We start from the raw sequence: 18,387 nt of genomic DNA on the forward strand, positions 1-18,387 counted from the left end.
CCCTAGGTTAGTTATTAATCCTAGTGGTGTAGCCAATTCATAAAAGTCTTGGCTAACAGATTTTGGCTTATGTATGCGGTACTGATCATAATAATGGGACAGCCTGGTAATTTCACAATAATCTTTTTTATTTATGACATAAACTTCCTTTCCCTAAAATCTCAGATCACACATCTAGTATATACACGGCAATCGTTATTTGTGTGTGTGTGTGTGTCCGCCTTATAGAGTACCGTACTTTTCAGACTATTAGCCACTACATTTTTCTGATGGTTTGTGAGCCATTCGGCTTAAATAAGGGTGCGGCTATTCCCATGTGCAGAAACCTCCGAGCAGATGCAGCGGCGACAAGAACATGATGCACTAGCTACAACAGCTGCTTGGCGAGCTGAATTTTCAGAGCAGATGAAACGGCGCCATTAGCAAGATGGGCTAACTACAGCAGCTGCTACCAGGCGCCGTGTATGGACAGAAAACTTCGCACTTGACTACAGTCCTGCAACACAGTATAGGACCGAATTTTTCTATGGGGCGAATGTCCAATAATGCTCCAAATGTAATGCCTTACGTTGGAAAGGCCAGAGGCCATATATTTAGTTTATATAGTAGATTTTATTGATAACAGATTTTATCAACACAACCACATTACTGCTGCACAGTTTGTATATACCGTGTCAAAACACAGGCTATAGACGAAGAGCCGGTGAGTCATGATTAGTGTTTTAAACATGTAGAAGTCTCAATTCAATAAATGCTGGCAATAGCTTAGCAGTGCAATAGCAAAATATTTTCTAGAATTTCTTAAAATATGTAAAACTTTCCAACACTGCCAGTTTGAAGAACTTCAGTTTGCCTAGCAATATCAACTTCATTATCAACTTGTGCACAAAATTAGGACAAATCCGATTGGAGCGGTTCGAGACTGATGCATTGTAGACTAGCTGTAAAACACATTGCATATTTCCATTGGTCTCTCCAACATTATTGACATGTACAATTGCATATGTGCATGCAGTCTGATCAGCACAAAAATTTCAGTAGATTGCATATTTGGAGTTGTTTTACAGTATGAAAGAAAACTCTCAATAAAACTATTGCTTTACGTAAATCTGTTCCCAAACACGGGTAATGCAGCTAATACTGTATATAGTCAAAAAGAAACTTTTCTGGACATTCTGTCTACTACTAAAGGTGCACTCTAGTAATAAAATCTGTTTAATGAACACCCGTTATATCCTATCGGTCAGTCTAGGCTTATGGTGTCATACCAAATACTAGGATGCTAGAAATACTCTCTAAAGGAACTTGGAAACACCACCAATTAACTTTTATGAAGCTATGTTCTAAAATTATGTCAAATTAAGTTGTGTTGTCCCCAAATTAAAAAAAACAGTTTTGGATTTTTGTACCACTTTATGCTGAAAATGGCATATTGTACCAAAATCAAACTAATAAAGCAAGTATCAGTTAGTTTTATATAGTATTCTAATTCAGTACATTGTGAGCTTTCCATTGATATGCATATTATCATAACTCGCACACTACTGATGGAACAATATATGAATTATCAACCAAAAATGTGTTCATTTCAAGTGATCCCATAATTGCGATCACCACTGTTAAACATAACACTCTGTAAATGGATAAGGCTGAAGGAGGTCAGGATTATTTTGGTAGTCATATTAAACTGCTTGCGCTAGTGAGTGCTTTAGGTGAGGATGGCCACGAGGCTTTACAGTCTGTGGAATTTAGTTTAGAGTCACATAATTCTACTTATGAGCAGGCCATGGAACACCTAAATAGAATTTATAGTGGGAAAGAGACAGTATACGTCAGGACCACGAAATTCGTCACTTGTTCTCAAGCATATGATGAAAATGAAAATTATCATATGTTAAGAGTTGAGAAAATTGGCATGAATTTAAACTTTGGTGGCAACGATAACAGTAAAGATTTTGTTCTTGCGATAGCGGTTAATAGACTTGAAGAGTCAATGCTACGTAGGCAATTGATGCAGGAAAGGGATTTAGATTGGGCAACAATATCTGACACTCTCAGAGCTAAACAGCTTGCTCATGATTCAGAAAGATTATTAAAAGATGCTAAGGCTAAAGCTAGAAGTACTGAAGTCTCAGAAGTGGTGGCCATTGTTTCTAGGCAATCTAAAAATAAAAGTTAGAAGCACTTGTCACTACTCTAGTAAAAATGCAGAAGTTCATAAATTTCTCAGGAGTGTAAGGGCTACTATGATAATAGGTCTAAAAACAGGTACCTCAAATTTGGCTGTAGATCTTCAGGTTTTGAGTCTACTAAACATGAATGTAGGAGCCAACACTAGTAGAAGCTCTAGTCGGTCTTTTAGGTATTCTAGTGCTGATAGAGATAATTTATGTACTAGATCTAAGGGTGAACTTTCACCTAGAAGTGATAAATGGTACAACTATGGTAGCTTACAGCACCGGCTTTGCAGTTGTCCTGCTGCCAGGTTCTTTAATTGCAATTGGAAAGGCCATACTAGTATTGACTGTGCTAGGAATAGTTATAAGAACTGTCGAAGACGAGATCTTAACAGGTACCTCTATGATAGAAGTAGCAGTATCGAAAGTGATAGTAATATGGACAGAAGTTCAGGTAGAAAAGACAAGGACTACACATGTTTCCGTCATTTTAGTAGAAGTGTGAGGTTTTCATCATCTAGTCCTAAATGACTAGATGATAAAATAGTAAGAACTTTAAAGGTGAGTAGTATTGATGATGATTTTGTGCTTGATACAGGGGCGGAAGTTTTAACAGTAACTAAAAAAATTGCCAGCAGGTTAAATTTACAATTAAGAGCGTCATCAACTGTTTTGACTGCAATAGATAGTTCGGAGTTAGAGGTAGTGGTAAAAAAAGGATTCAATTTAGAAGTTGACACAGATTTATGGTCACTCAGGTTCATAGTATTAAAGGATTGAGCAAACACCTAGGCATAAATGAGTTGAGGCAACTGAAGTTGTTGGCCGTTTTAAATGCATTAGGTGTAAAAGGCTTTAAGACAATTACATTGCTGCCTCCTAGGCCTATCACTGCTGATCTATGTTGGCATCTTTCAGATGATAGCAAGTTGCAAAACTTGTCGATTACGTGTGATAGCAAAGATAAATGTCTCGGAAATGGGAAGGACAGCAATAACGGTAAACCAGAAAAGTTATCAATGAGGGATGTTACCAGCTCAACAGAAGTTGTTTCACAACCAAAGGTGCATGTTTGTGGCATGATCTACGCAGAGGCAGCTCAAGGTCCAAGATTAAAGAACAGTACAGAAGCGCCATTGCATCTGTAGAGGTCGATGAGTGCCAGCTCCAGTTAAAGATGGAGAACAAGCAGGAGTTCAAGGATGCCTTGGCTACCCTAAAGGACAAAGTTCTGAAGGATGCTAAGCTACCTGCTATCCAGGCTAAGATAAAGTTACCTACAGCCAACCAGCTGTCTGTCAGCGGGGTTGAGACATTACACCATTAGGACTTTGGGTAAGACAAACCACTTTGACAAAAGACATCAACCATGAACTACATGTACTTTGGCTTAGTTTAGTTTGTCTTTTTTCATGTCACAAAACTATTTTAGGCTAAATAATGATTTTAAGCATTTAATATAGAAAGATGATGCATAAATTCCTATTTTGATTGTTTTGATTGGTCTGATTTGGCTAGATGGTTCTTGAACATAAAATCAAGTCAGCTGCATTTGTTTAAAAAAGTTAGTATATTAGCTGAATTACAGTCTTTATAACTTAAAATAGTCATTAAATTGTTAGAATTGACACTTTACGTGAGAAGTTAAGTTTTCTGACTTAACTTCTCACGTAAAGTCTCAATTACAACATTTTGTTGCGTCCATCCAGTCATGAATACTGTAACTCAACTTACAAATTAAATTCTTTGACCTTGCTACATCAATAACACAATCCTATTGTTTCTTCTAGCCCAACGTAAACAAATTCTGGGGTGACATCTGTGTGATGTAGCTGATACCGATTTTAGTCTTACAATGAAACTAAATGTTTAGCTATAATGTTTTCCTTGAAACCTCTAACAGCTAGTCAAGTATGACATTTCTTAAGGTTGTCATCAACCAACTTTTTACCTTCTAAAATTAACCCTATTCTGCCCTTATAGTAGTTTTACCTGTACTTGTAAAGCATTCACCAACAATGATTTCATTAATCTTCTGTACAAGTTTTTTCATTTTTCCCCTTTTGATTGATTTACAGTAGCTATGTGATGTCCTGACTCATTTGTTCATTATAGAAGTAACTTCATCTTTTATCAGAAAAAAAGTTGCCTCTGTTGAAATTGTGTTTGGCGTCAATAGTCAAGTTTAGCTAGAACAACAATTTCCTACAAGTTTCACTGCTTTCATTCACTTCATAGAAATGACTAGTTCAATTTTTATAAAACTTAATATCACGCTACAATTTTTTTTTCTTGACCTATGACAAACAAGCCTTTACTTCTGACCTTTAACACCAACTGGCAGTCAATATATGAAACAAATTCTACTGTAAAAAAAAGTATAACACTTTCTTAGACATTATCGAAACTATTTGCATCAAGCATGCTCCTTTCAGTAATACCCCTTCATCGCCCAATCACACAACTAACAGAAAACCCTGAATTTTAGCTCGTATATACAAGCTGATTTTAAAGTGAGACTACCTTTTCTCTCAAAAACTCAACTCACCACTTAACTCAAAGTTAAAAATTAGATATATAAAATTAAAGACTCAAGTAACCATGGAGCTCTGCAATGCCAAAACAAATTATTTTGAATCCCTAATAAAAAGTGCTTCAAGGCCTAAACCCCTCTAGCAGATTGTAAATAATGGGCTTGGCAGAACTAACTCGTCATCATCAGCCCCAAAATCTATACACAATGAAAAAAGACTGACTACAGAGATTGATATAGCCAACACATTTAATAGCTATTTTGTTTCCATCGCTCCATCCCTGGCACAAAACTTTGAAAAGTCTAATCATAACCCAGAAAAGCTAACACAAAGGATATCAACTAAAATTTTAACGTTCAAATTATCGCAAGTCGGCATCAATGATGCAACCACGTTTCTGAAAAAGATTAACCCAGCCAAAGCAACCGAATTTGACAACATTTTATAAAAGTTAGTTAACGATGCAGCAGAAGCTATTGCTCCTGTAATAATTGACATTTTAAACTCCAGCTTAACAACTTCTCAAGTACCAAGTAAAATGAAAATATCTAAAGTAAAACCCTTGTTTAAAAAAGGCTCAAATAAAATTGGCTCCAATCACAGACCCATTAGTTTGCTACCAGTGCTAAGTAAGATGACTGAAAAAGTTGTAAATAAACAGATTATGGAATACCTTGGGAGTAATTTACTGCTTAACGATGGACAATATGGTTTTAGGAGAAAGTGCAGCACCAAGGATGCACTAATTCAATTTACTAACAATGTTTTAAAATCCTTAAACGAAATAAAATGGCAAATATGACAAAAATGACAAAAAGGCAAATATGTTCTTGGCATCTTTCTATATTTTAGGAAAGCCTTTGACACTATAGATTACAACACATTGTACACAAAACTCCACAATCTTATTTTTGATATCATCGCAATTAACTGGATCAAAAGCTATTTAACCGAACGTAAACAACACACACTTGGTAACAGTTTATCTTCCATGCTAGGTTTAACAGGCTGACATACTGAAAGCCTTTTGTAGCAGAAAGGATGACTGCAGTGAATTGACTAGAATATAATTGGCCTGAAATAGTCATTGAGTCTAGGTGACTTAACCTCAATATGTATCTTGGTGACTCTACTTCAGTATAGAATGTGAAGCCACTATCTACCAAACTCCCTAAGAGCACTATTCAGGTCTTGCAGTTTACTGTGATATTAATGTAGTACCCTAGGACACTTATATTTCGCCAATATTTAGTTTCGTGAGTAGCATACAGAGTAAAATTTTGCTGCAACTTAATTTCGCAGCTCTGATGTGTGCAAAAATATAGTGATGTGAAAATAAATGCAGTGGAATAAACATAATTAGATTCTTTAGGTTTGGTTCAGCGTTAAGAAAATTTTTCAATTTGGGACTAGTTTGTAATTGTGAACCGCAGGTAGAATTGTGTGGCCGAGATCGATAATGCAATTTGATCGCTTGCTGCCATTTTTTTCTTAGACTATCAATAAACAAAGCTATTTAATTCCGCGTTTTCGCTCGTTCATTATGCGAGTTTAGTTTCGCTCATGAAATTTTCGCGAGAGGATGACTCCACAAAAATGCGAATGTTAGATGAGGCGATAAGTGTCCTAGGGTATCTCTGAATTTCCTTTCCTACCATTGCCACAAAGCATAGCACCAAATTACCGTAAAACCTGTGATTGAACGCTATGGCGCTCTATTTTTCAACCCTTTCTCTATAGTGGCGGTCAATTGGAGGCAGAGTTCAAATAAAGGCTGGCGGTGTATTTTTTGAATGGCTTGTTGGAAGTTTTGGAAAATGAATGTAGCTCTATAACGGGCCAAGCGAGTGTTGCCTATATTTTGTTCTCTTTTTCCGGTGAAGTGATATTAAATCTTTCGGATACAATAAATCTGCTAACTTGCTCCTAAATTGTCAAAGACCCACGACCAAACGAGCGGATGCGATGTTTGAGAGTTTTTATGATAAATGCATGTGCACACAACTTACGAAAATTATTCATCAACAATGAGACAAAACCTAGTCTCGAAATCTCATCAACAAATTTAACCAGCGTTTTGTAGAGTCGTTAAAGTATAATAACGATACAAAACACATATAAGCCAATTTAAATATATTACTAAGTCTTTGTATACCATCGGTATTATCTTAAAACTTACCCATTTGATTGGATTATACACAAATAGACAGATTAATTTGGCCTAAATTCTTCACAAAACGCTTGACAAGTTTGGTTTTAATAAAAGTTAAGACCGGCAATTGAAACGCCGAGTGACAGAGAATAGAACGATTAAGTCGTGCGCATATCACGGAAAAATAACGTGCACATTTCACCAGTCTATAGCATTGTCGAATTGCCGAAGGTTCTGCAATTAACGTAGGAGTACTGAGATCATTTCATTTCATGAAAGTTTCATTTTTGCCGATTTCAAAGTAACTGACATTTTAGAAACTCTCAAGTGCTTTGATATTCTAACTGATGTCCTACGCAGTGTAAGTAAAGGGAATGACGATGATTTTTCTTCTAACGATCCTTATGAGGTTATTACAATATTTAATTATAAATTTGGATGACTACAGAACAATGACTACATAGCACAGATTTTTTGAAGATCTATATAAATATCACAACTTTTTGATATTGCTAGCTATGACGTTTTTAAATGTAAACAAAATTGTGCATTGGTTTTATATTATTACTATATTAATAATATTGGTTATTCTAATAATATCAGTGCATTTTACTTCTAATATTGGCCAATATTGCATTTCTCCTACTGCTGGAAGAGAGATATAAACATATAATCTTTTCCTTTTATTATTGCTGTTTGTTGTATATAATAACACCTACACCCAGTACATTACAGCTACCATTGCAGTTATCCTATTGCACTGCAGTGCCATTTGACCGCTAATATTGCATTTCTCAGCCATCAGTACCCTTTCTTTTTTTCCAGTATTTTTTTGGTCGTGGGCTGTATGACAGTGAAATTTCTAGTATTTATATACATCGAAAAACTGAGAAATATCTTTACCAGTTTACCAGCTGATATCTATTGCTTGCAATTGGCTTGCGATGATATTATAGCCTGTGTCATTCATCAAAATTTGTTGGCTTTGACAAAATTTGACAAAATTTGTTTGTTTTCAATTTTTATTTCATTCTATATTTGAAGACATTTCTATTTTGTATTTTTATATACTAATGTTGCATAAAACTCATTGCACTCGCTGATATTTTTGCTACAGTTTGCAGCCAAAACTAGCTTTGTATGTGCAGTAGAAGCGGAGTTATGACCATCGATCCATTGTATGTAAGTCGTGTTAAAATAACCTCAAGAATGTTATTAAATAATATGGTATAAATCTGCATATTTAAAAGTGATATATAATGATAATCTATCAAATGATGCAAGTATATATTCATGAACAATTGACATAAACAAACCATGCTTATATTACATGCAAAAACAAAAATCGATGTTTTTAAAACAAAAATATTTCCACCATTTGTTCGTATTGCTGGGTTCGGATTGTTGCTTTCGAAGGAACGAGCATTTTCTAGTCATCCAATACTTTCAAAAATATCTTCTAGCTTCAGGTTTTTTTCTCCACTGTTGAACTAGTCAATATTAGCATTCAAAAATTGTTTTGGTAGAGCAAAACCTTTACGCGTTGCATTCAGCACAAATACATCGCGTAAAAATTCGCTCGTTAAACGTAACCTTTGGCCCAAAACTTGCAAACTAGTTTCTCTATGCATGTTCTCCGAAGTATTAAGACCACATTAAACAAAAAACTATTATTAGCCTGAGACAGTTAACCATCACTGTCTGTTAGTTCCATCTACCATCGTAAAATTAAACCATTTTTTATATATACATGTACTTCGAAGAATAATGACTTCATTAATTGAGGAACTACTACTAGCCTGAAACAAATATTATTTTGAAGATGTTGCTTTCAAAGTTTATCTACCAACATAAATTTAAGCCATTTTTTATATAGGTACATGTCCTTTGAAGTATGAAGACCACATTAAACAAAGAACTATGATTAGCCTGAGAACGTTATTGATTATTTCTATGGTGTTGCTTTCAAAGTTTCCATAAAAAAGCGAAAAGCTTTGGAGTTGGACAACAAAAGAATTAATGATTATTAATGCAAACGATTCATTTTAATACATTCATTTTACGACATTTTTCTTGTGATAACTTGCTATTATGGGTTCATAAAGATCAAAGATAGTCAAAGTGGCGGTCAAATAGAGATGGCCTTCAAATAGAGGGTGGCGCTCTCTTTCTCAACTCTTTTCTCGTAGTGGTGGTAAAATAGAGGTGGCATTCTAATAAAGGCGGCATCCAGTTAGATGTTTTATAGTATATAAAAAAATTTAGTTGGTTCCAAGACACAGCCTTACTTGACACCATTTTCTTCAGAAAACCTCTCTGCAGCGTGATTTGCTTAGAATATGTGAGCTTGTATTTTGTCACGCAAGAATCTTATCAGGTTTATCATTTTGTCAGAACAGCCTAGTTTTTTTTATAACTATCCAGAGATCTTCTTGTATGACCAAATTAAAAGCTTTGGCGAGGTTATTGAAAACGGTGTACATGGTTGGCCATGTTTAGTTCTAGACATTTTTCCTGTACTGGAAGGAGGCTGAACATCATCTTTATTGCACCACGTGTTTATTTGTGTATGCATTTATTACACGGGTATTGCAGAGTCCACACTGTGTTTCAGTTAGAGTTACATTTTCTTAGACCTTGATATCCTACAACTCTATGTCAATTCTGATGATCACATCCAACAAGTGAACTAGGTCAGCTGCAATGAGCAGCTTATCTGTACCAGGTATGGTTTTTATCTCACATTTCAACTGATTGTAAAGGTTTATCTTGTTTTTGTCAGACTTTGTCATAGTCGGGCATAATGCACTCTTTTTAGCGGCAGGCGCAGAGTCATGATCCTGTCACTCACTGCAATCGGGGCTGGTTCCATTTTATTTACTATATCTTTATATATTTCTCAAAATTGGTCGTATGTGTATTCGTAGGTTTGATTGTTTGGCTATGGGTCTTAAAGTCTTGGCATAAAGACCCCATACCAAAGAAGATTTGATCTTGGACCCTACCATTCGCCAGTCTGATTCCCTACTCACTAGACTACAGAGATTGAATTGCTAGCTTGCCAATATAAGTCATTATATGATAGCAAATAATCAATGGATTTACGAATGATGGGGGTCATAGCGTAACGTCACAAGAAACTGTTCACTTATATTATTAAGTGTACTGGCTGATAACGCGCAGGCTTATAGCGAGCAACCCTTAATACTTCTCATTGTTTATTAGACAAAACACTTTTCTCATGATATTTAGTTTATAAGTTAGAATGATAAATGTTGTTATATGTTAAATACAAATCAATTTTCTGTCCAAAGACTTATCTACTACCTGGGCAGCGCCGGGTAGCACAGATAGTCATTTCTAACGGCAAGGCTAACACTAGACTTTCTTTGTTCATGCTTTTCTTTGCTACTTCAATGGTAGACAGTGGCTATACTTGCGTAGCCACTGCTTTCCAAACTCCCTAAAAACGTTAGTGAGGTCTTGCAGTCTGCTGTAATATAAATATACTACCTCTGAAGTTATTTTGCCACCAGTGCATTCTGGTGCTCTGGTCGATTTGAGCCACCCCTAATAAAAAATGTTCTTGCATTCCATTGTGTCAATTTCAAGGTAGACTGTCACTCTTCTGTTTGCTTCCTAATTGATTGTTCAGTGTAAACAGTGAAAACAGTGTAAACATTTTTAGCCAGGCTACGTTCAAGACGGTATGATTATTATTGATTTGAGCCATTTTCATAAACAGTTTGCAAAATGTATTAAGGAACAATAGCTTTTGTGTTTCTAGAGAAAAATGGAATTCAGTAGTTAAATTAAACAGGTCCAGACATGCTGACCCTTTGGTCTGCTGCAGCAGCTAGCCAGAAGATTAGTTTGTCTATCTCTCCTTTGTGCGTGATCACATCCCACCTTCTGAAAAGTCTAGTCAGACTCTTGCAGGGTAATTTACTTACTTCTACAGAAAGCCCAGATTCATTTCTAAGCTTAGAGCTAGTCGAGCCAGTTTAGTAACCAGCAATTTAACTCATTCGTGCGAGCATTCAAGGAAAAGGAAAAAAACTACTTAGTCTTCTATTAGTTTTATTGTGAAGAAATTAATTTTGAATCTAAAAAGTTGGAGATATGAGAACTGAACGAGTTGTCATATCAGAGGTTGCACTTTTGGAATAAACTGTCCAATTAAAAGCATTAACAATAATCGAGTGCCTAACAATAGACAATGGTAGTAGCTCACAGTTACTTCCCCTTAACCATTCCAAAATTATTTTCTAGGTAAGAAACTGTGTAAAATCCGTAATTCACACTACTTAAAAATGAATTATTGGTGAGGATGCTATTTTTTACATTTAATGTGGTTTTTCCAGCTTCCCATCTTGTCCTTTAACGAGTTTTTCTGCAGCTAAAGGTTACCTAGCCTGCTTAACAGACAACTGTGGCTAGTAGAGTAATAATTTCTAAATGTTATTAATCATTAATTGAGGCACACCAAGGAAAAAGGCCCATTTGATATTTTTGTTGATACTATCTAGAGGCTTCCAAAGTTGGAAAACCATTTCACATTTCCATTTCCTGTTTTTGTATTCTTACACTAAAAGGTTCTTTGACATGTTCTTTTCAAGTTTCTGCATAAAAAATTGCTCAAAAGTAAGAATTAAGGACATTTTATTGGTCTTAATCTGGTTGCTAAGGAGATTAGTGGCCATTTTGAATGATATCATGGAAACTTCCATCATGATTTAACCATTTGGTTTAGATGGTAGAACTATTTTCATGGGCACCAGAACTTTTTTTCTGATAAATGTCCAAGTGAAAAGGCTTACAAACAAAATGGCAGGCAAAGGTAAATGGACAGGATTAGATACTGATATAGAAAATGCACATAATAGAGAGTTTTTCGGTGATGGTGACTTTTCGGTAAGAATAGTAGCTCTAGCAGTGATGAAGAGGCTCTAGTAACCACAGGAATTGTTGGACCTGCTCATGATGATGGACATCACACACCACCCCCAGTCTAAAAAGGAGAAGAGGTGGCACAACCGCTATAGACAGAAAAAGCTGTTCAATTAGAACTGCATGAGACTGCAACCAACAATCAACCATGATGCTGAAAAAAGTGCATAGCCCAATTCACAGTGAGTGAACACCTAGAGGTAAAAAGAAAACTGGGTGAGTTAGAAAAAAAAGAAAAGGATGCCTTAATCATTGTCAAGTTATCCTTCTCAATGAAACCACAGGACACTATATTTTGCAGTGGTAACAACAAGAAGGCACGGCTTTAAAAGTATGCTGTCAGAAATTACCAATACTATAACCGCTCATTGTGCAAGGCAGCCTTCATTAATCTGCATAGCATAAGTGAAAAAGTTCTATAAAACCTCATCAAGCACATCAAGAAAGAGGGAAGCTTTCCCAGAGCTCATGGAAACCAAGGGAGAACACCACTAAAAAAGTTTGTTCCAGCTGTAAAAGAAGATGTACTTAACCAACTATGCTGCCAAGTTCGGCTTACCACAGCTAGCTGCATTATATTATGAATGCTCTGGCACACCACTAACATATCTTCCCTTTCACACCACTAAAAAGAGCCTTTATAGCAGCTACACTTCAGCGCGTGCTGACTCTAACAAGCGGACAGTAGGCCTGCAAACGATGAAGGATGTTTGGAAAAATCGCTGCCACATGCATGTATAATAAAGAGAAGATTGTTGCACCTCATGTGAGGCTCACCGCTCAACCATCATGTCAGCAGTCAAAGAACAAAAAAATACAGCTGCATTATCTGAGTTGAACAGTCATTTCTAGGAGGCGTACAAATTTAGGGATTTATATAACAAATGTATTACTGACGGTAAGTGTGAAACTTCCAGACATTTAATATTTGACTTTGCGGAGCAGCTTACTTTGCCAAGCACCAGCCGTAAGTTAGGCCTCATGTATTTCAAGGTCGGTAAGTGATTTCAACTCTTTGGCGTCTGTGATACTGCGACACCATTGCAAACCAACTACATCTATAATGAGAATGAAACTATTGGCATGGATGCAAAGTAGAGCCATGGCTCGAATAGTGTGATATCCATGTTTGAACACTACCTCAAATCCAACAATTATGAGAACCTGGTCATGCACGCTGATAATTGCTTTGGGCAAAACAAAAACAAGAGTGTGCTAGCCTATTTTAGCTGGAGATTAATTTTGGAAAAAAAACTTCAATTATTTTATACTTAATGCCTCCTGGGCATGCTAGATCTCTAGTGAATACCTGCTTCGGGATTGGTAAAGCTTAAATATTGTAGACAAGACAACTACACCAAACAACATCTCATAGAAGTCATCAACCATGCCTCCATTAGCACAGATGCTAGGTAAGTACAAGTGATTGAATTAAACTTTTAGCAGAATGTTGGAGCTCTTGTTGGTATGGCAGTTTGAATTATCTTGTGTCGTACTTATAGCTATACGCTACAATATTAAAGATATTACAAAGATGTGTCGATTTCTATTCTATGATGATGGCATGGTAAGTTCAATCATGATAATAGCTCACTCAATGATTTATATACGTCCATAATAACTGGTACATCAAATATAAGATAGCGTTTAACTTCTATTGACAATGCTGGATTGTTTTTGCTTACCAGGTCTACATACTAGTATTCAGTCATCTCACCAACTATCAATTTGTTCTACAACTGACAATTGGTAAACTTGTAGGTTGAAACAGAGATGGGGGAGGTTCTGACTTCTAAAGCGAGGTGTATCAACAACTACTCTATACAATTGTGTGCCAGATATCATTCAAACAGGTGGTATGTCAGCTGATAGACAAAACTACCTAGCCAGACAGGTAGCACCTATCTTACCCCCTCAACACAGAGAATCTATAGCAGCTAGCTGAATTACTTGTGACACCCTAATGCTCATCAATTGCTAGTGATAGAGCCATAGACACTGATAGACTAAATCGAATAATTTCACAGAAGCCCTTGTAATATTTTAGGTCTACTTCAGACAGCTGTTTCTTGAAAATTACTTGTTTTAGAGCTTTTTAACTGAGAGCAATAAACTGAAGCAGAGTCTACTTGGTCTAGGTGACCTTTTCCTGTTTTGCTAGCGCTGACTAGATGCCTCGTTGCTATGATGATGCTAAACGGTGTTGGAGTTCTGATGCTTAATGGTTTTCAGCAATCGATTTCTCAAATCATTGTTTTACCGAAATACCTAGTCTTGTGGCAGTTTTCCTGCAATTAACTCACTTGTACACATAACTGTCAGAAGAATAAAATGTTATTTATCATTGGAATCAGCAGAAGATTCTCTATCAGATAATAACAAAACCTGAAACCCTCAAAAAATATTGAATGGGCCCTTTCCCCCCGGTGTGCCTCAATTATCAATTACCTTATCCACCATTGCAGAGTGTGTAGCAACAACATCACAACCCAATTGCTGTAAACATTAGTTTTATGAATTTTTTCTCATATGTATTTTGTGTGCTTTCAAAGAATAGATGTCTGTGTACAGATAGCTGTGCTACACTTAATTTGTATAACTTTCTAATGCTATGATGAGGAAAGTTATTTATTACTGCTGCTAATAAAACCTTGAAATTATTATAATATATTATAAACTAAGAAAATATGACATACATGTAAGTGTTCACTCACGTGCAAATGAAGGTAGCATCAATAACAGCATATGTAATGCACAAAATGAACAAGTAGCAATACCGATGCATGAATACTGGCAGTGGTCTATGCAATAACTTTAAATATAAAAACATGTGGATAGCTATGTAAAACATTCCATATATTTATTGGTTTTCATTTATAGTTTTTCAGATGCGAAGCTTTCATCTCAAATAAATCAAAAATGGTAAACCCACAGGTAGGGTTACCAAAATTTGTTCTTCATTTTTTTTAAAATCGCAACTGGGTAAACCCAGCTTTTGAGGCAGCAGCTGCCAAATGTTGCCGAGCATATCTGAGCAAATTGATTATTTTTTAGCTAGAAAGTTGAGGTATCGCTGCTTTTCCATAATGCATCTTACGATATTATGAATTTATGCCCTAATTATAATTGTCACCAGATCAACAACATGAACAAATCTGATCTGCTGACGAAATATAAATAAGTGTATTTACGTACAGTATCTCAGCAAAATATCCAACAATCTGATAGAATAACTTCTGAAATAGGATTGATTCTTACTGAGGAGTAGTAACACTGACTTAAAATAACAGTTAAGTAACAGTTAATAACTTACAATAAATTTAAGAGGCAATAATTTCTTTACTGTTTGCTTATAAACAAAAACATATGTCTATAAAGTTCCTGAATTGAAATAAGCATTCCGTATCAGTTGCGCAATACTAATAAATTTATGATGAGTCATGCAGTGGTCCTGTACCAAGTATACTTAAATAGGTTGCAGTAGTCACAGCAAATCTTGCTATATATCCACAAACTACACAAAGAAATAGGCTACAGAATAATGTTACCAAGCACAAAAACAGGTGAGCAATAGTAAAACATCATCTACACTTACATGTACCAGATATGTAAAGGTAACTCAAGAATTTATGAAAATAATTAACAATAGAATACAAACAATAAATACCTTTTGATTTTACGTCACTTTATTATAACTGGTGTCACTAATTCTCTTTATTGTTTCTATTGTCTCAAGTTAGCTGAACTATAAAATAAAAGTGAATTTCAGGTACACACATTCTTAGTAAATACTTCAAATTAAATTGTTTTAAAGTTCTACCTTTAAAAAATTCAAAAAGACTTAATACTGTGAGAAAGCTTTGCTGACTAGTTTTTGAGAAACTAAATTGACAAACTACCACTAGTTTTGTTGGTATTTTTCAAATATTTTGATTACAGCAGCTTCTTGGTATCTCACTTAAAATGTACTAAGTTTTATGATGGTTGGTTGTTTACAACAACTGCTTACATGAATAGAGGAATGTAAGCAAATTAGTGACTGAAAGATGTGGTTGCGTCACATTTGAGTTGATTTTAAAAGTATTTTTTTGTCTATCAGTTGATTATATGTTGTCTGTTGTGTTAGGCGATCTCATTGTCAAGATATTTGAAGATGAAGATTGATCGTAGTGAAAACTCTCAGGCCACAAAAAATGCCCAGACTTGCCCAAAATGATGTAACACGTGATACAACCTGTCTATATCTTTCGTATTCACATCGGCTAATGCGATCAAAGTTGAGTCCTACACGGCTCTATTGACATATATTTCATTTTGTATTTGCTCATGCTAGCTATAATAAAATTTTCAATCCAGCAACAGAACCATTATTATGAATGTTTCAAACGCCTTTGATAAGGGAAATGGAAAGCTTGCGATATTAACTTTCTCTAAATGCTGTGTAAACATTTGAGTACTGACTGCCAATTCTACCGTTCTATCTCGACGACCTAATTACCGTATACGGTAATTAGGTCGTCGAGATAGCTTATTTCATCACGGTCTTTGTATCAGTTAAGTTCTCAGTTGCTACACGCACACCGGAAACTAGCTAATAAATAAAATAGGCTCTCCGCCCTCTTTGGAAATAATATGTTTGAATATATGGCGAAACCAACTGCATCCCAAAAAGTCATGTACAGTCTACGTTATCTAGTCATTGTTAGTATCAATTTGTAGAAAATTTTACCGGTTCATTCGATGAGTTAATTCAAGTACAACCAATTGGTTTTATGAGTTGACCGAAATAGTGAATGAAAAACAACATCAATTTCGTTGAAATTAATTAACCTACTGATTCTGATAAAGGATTAATAAAACCATTATTGTACCTGGTTGGCGGTTTGTAGACTCAGCTGTGTTCACTTAGTAGGGTGGAGCAAAAAATCTTTTGAACTTAATATTTGGTCCGTGTGAACTGAGTCAAACTATTCAAAAGTACATGTCAATACAGCTCTGATTACGCTTCATAAATCCATCTATCAGAGAAGATTTCAGCACAGATGATGACAGGGTTATAACGTATTCAATATGTTATGTTCTGCAGATCATTTTTTGCATTATCTTACAATATTATTTTATTATATAATTTTTACAAGCAAAAAAATTTTCATCTCGGCATAAAGCTTATATTAAAAATATCCATCAAGTCGTGGCCACTCACATAGTTTCAGCGGATACAATAAGACAAATTCATCTACTGCAGCAAACTTAAGGTTTGCGCAGCACACATTCGTGTCTCTCTTTCCCATTTATGGCAGTTTCCAGGCTGACACAATTGCTCCTCTAGTGAACCCGTAACATTTAACCTGACCTATATAAAAATTTCGTCATGGTGATTGGCTAAAGAAGAGATCTTACATTTATCGCTCCTGGACTCTTTTCATATGTATCACTCGTTGCGACACGAATGAAGCACCCGCTGGAATCTGAACTTTTTAAAAGATTGCCTCATTCAAACGCATATATCTCTGGACAGGGTTAGTCTACAAAGACAAAAATGACATCAAATTGTAGCTGATGTTTTAGCCTTTCATTGATCTAAATTCTGTTAAATTGACCTTCTTGACGCAACCATATCTTTAACAGTTGAAATGTCAATGAGCCAGTCACTATTACAACAAAGATCAGAAAAAAATGTATCTGCATATAGTTTTAAGAAAAATAAAACAAAATAATTGCCAATATTATTAGAAGCTAAGATGAACGAATATATTAAACAAAATCCACATTAAATAAATAATTATCTTGATGGCAAAAACAACCTTAAATGTTTTATCTTTCATCAATAACATCTGTTTTACAGAGTTTATTGTTAGCTCTATGTCATAGATGTATACATGTCATAGATGTATATATGCCATAGATGTCTGCAGTAGTAAAAACTATGTTTTACTTTACTTTGTATAAATAATGTGCCTAATCAATTATACCTTTACATTATCTAGGTTTTAGCAAACATCTAAGCAAATAAATGTTGTCTGTTGTTTGAGTGCTAATGCCTTTGATGACCTTATGTTTGACAAACTTACATTTTAAATTTACCCCATATGTATTATATTTTTGTACAACTGCACATTTATGATGTCTATGAGTTTAGGAAAGCTTCCTGTGAATAGTTTTTATCTTATTTCTAAGGTTATAATCTAATAATGAGTAGGAGACTTTTTGCTGCCATAGTGGATGCCGGCTCTGAATTTGGGCTGGTGTTACTTGCCATTTACATCATTGCGTCATTTCACCAAACAGTGATGGAGCACTGTTTAAAATGTTGAAATACGAACTATTTTCAATTAGTTAGCCTAGGTAACCTCCTCACATACCACCCTATTTACTGACCCGTTGTTTAAACAAATGTGTGTGCATTAATTCTATAATTACTTTTCGTAATGATGTTTTGTTCTACTTGTTATATTATTCAGTATATCAAATACACCTGATTATAATCCTTGATTTACTGAAAAGCTCAAGACTTTTATTACAACTTGACGCTAAAGTTCAGCTAGTTATGGGTCCAGACTCAACGAACTTGAAT

General features: G+C 35.3%; 1 pseudogene; it reads left to right on the plus strand.

The window, feature by feature from the left end:
• The first annotated feature begins 3,354 nt into the window (after positions 1–3,354).
• On the plus strand, positions 3,355–12,911 carry LOC137390340 (uncharacterized; annotated as a pseudogene).
• The last annotated feature ends 5,476 nt before the right edge of the window (positions 12,912–18,387 follow it).

The sequence above is a fragment of the Watersipora subatra genome, chromosome 3 (genome assembly GCF_963576615.1).
Source record: "Watersipora subatra chromosome 3, tzWatSuba1.1, whole genome shotgun sequence".
Classification (NCBI taxonomy): Eukaryota; Metazoa; Bryozoa; class Gymnolaemata; order Cheilostomatida; family Watersiporidae; genus Watersipora; species Watersipora subatra.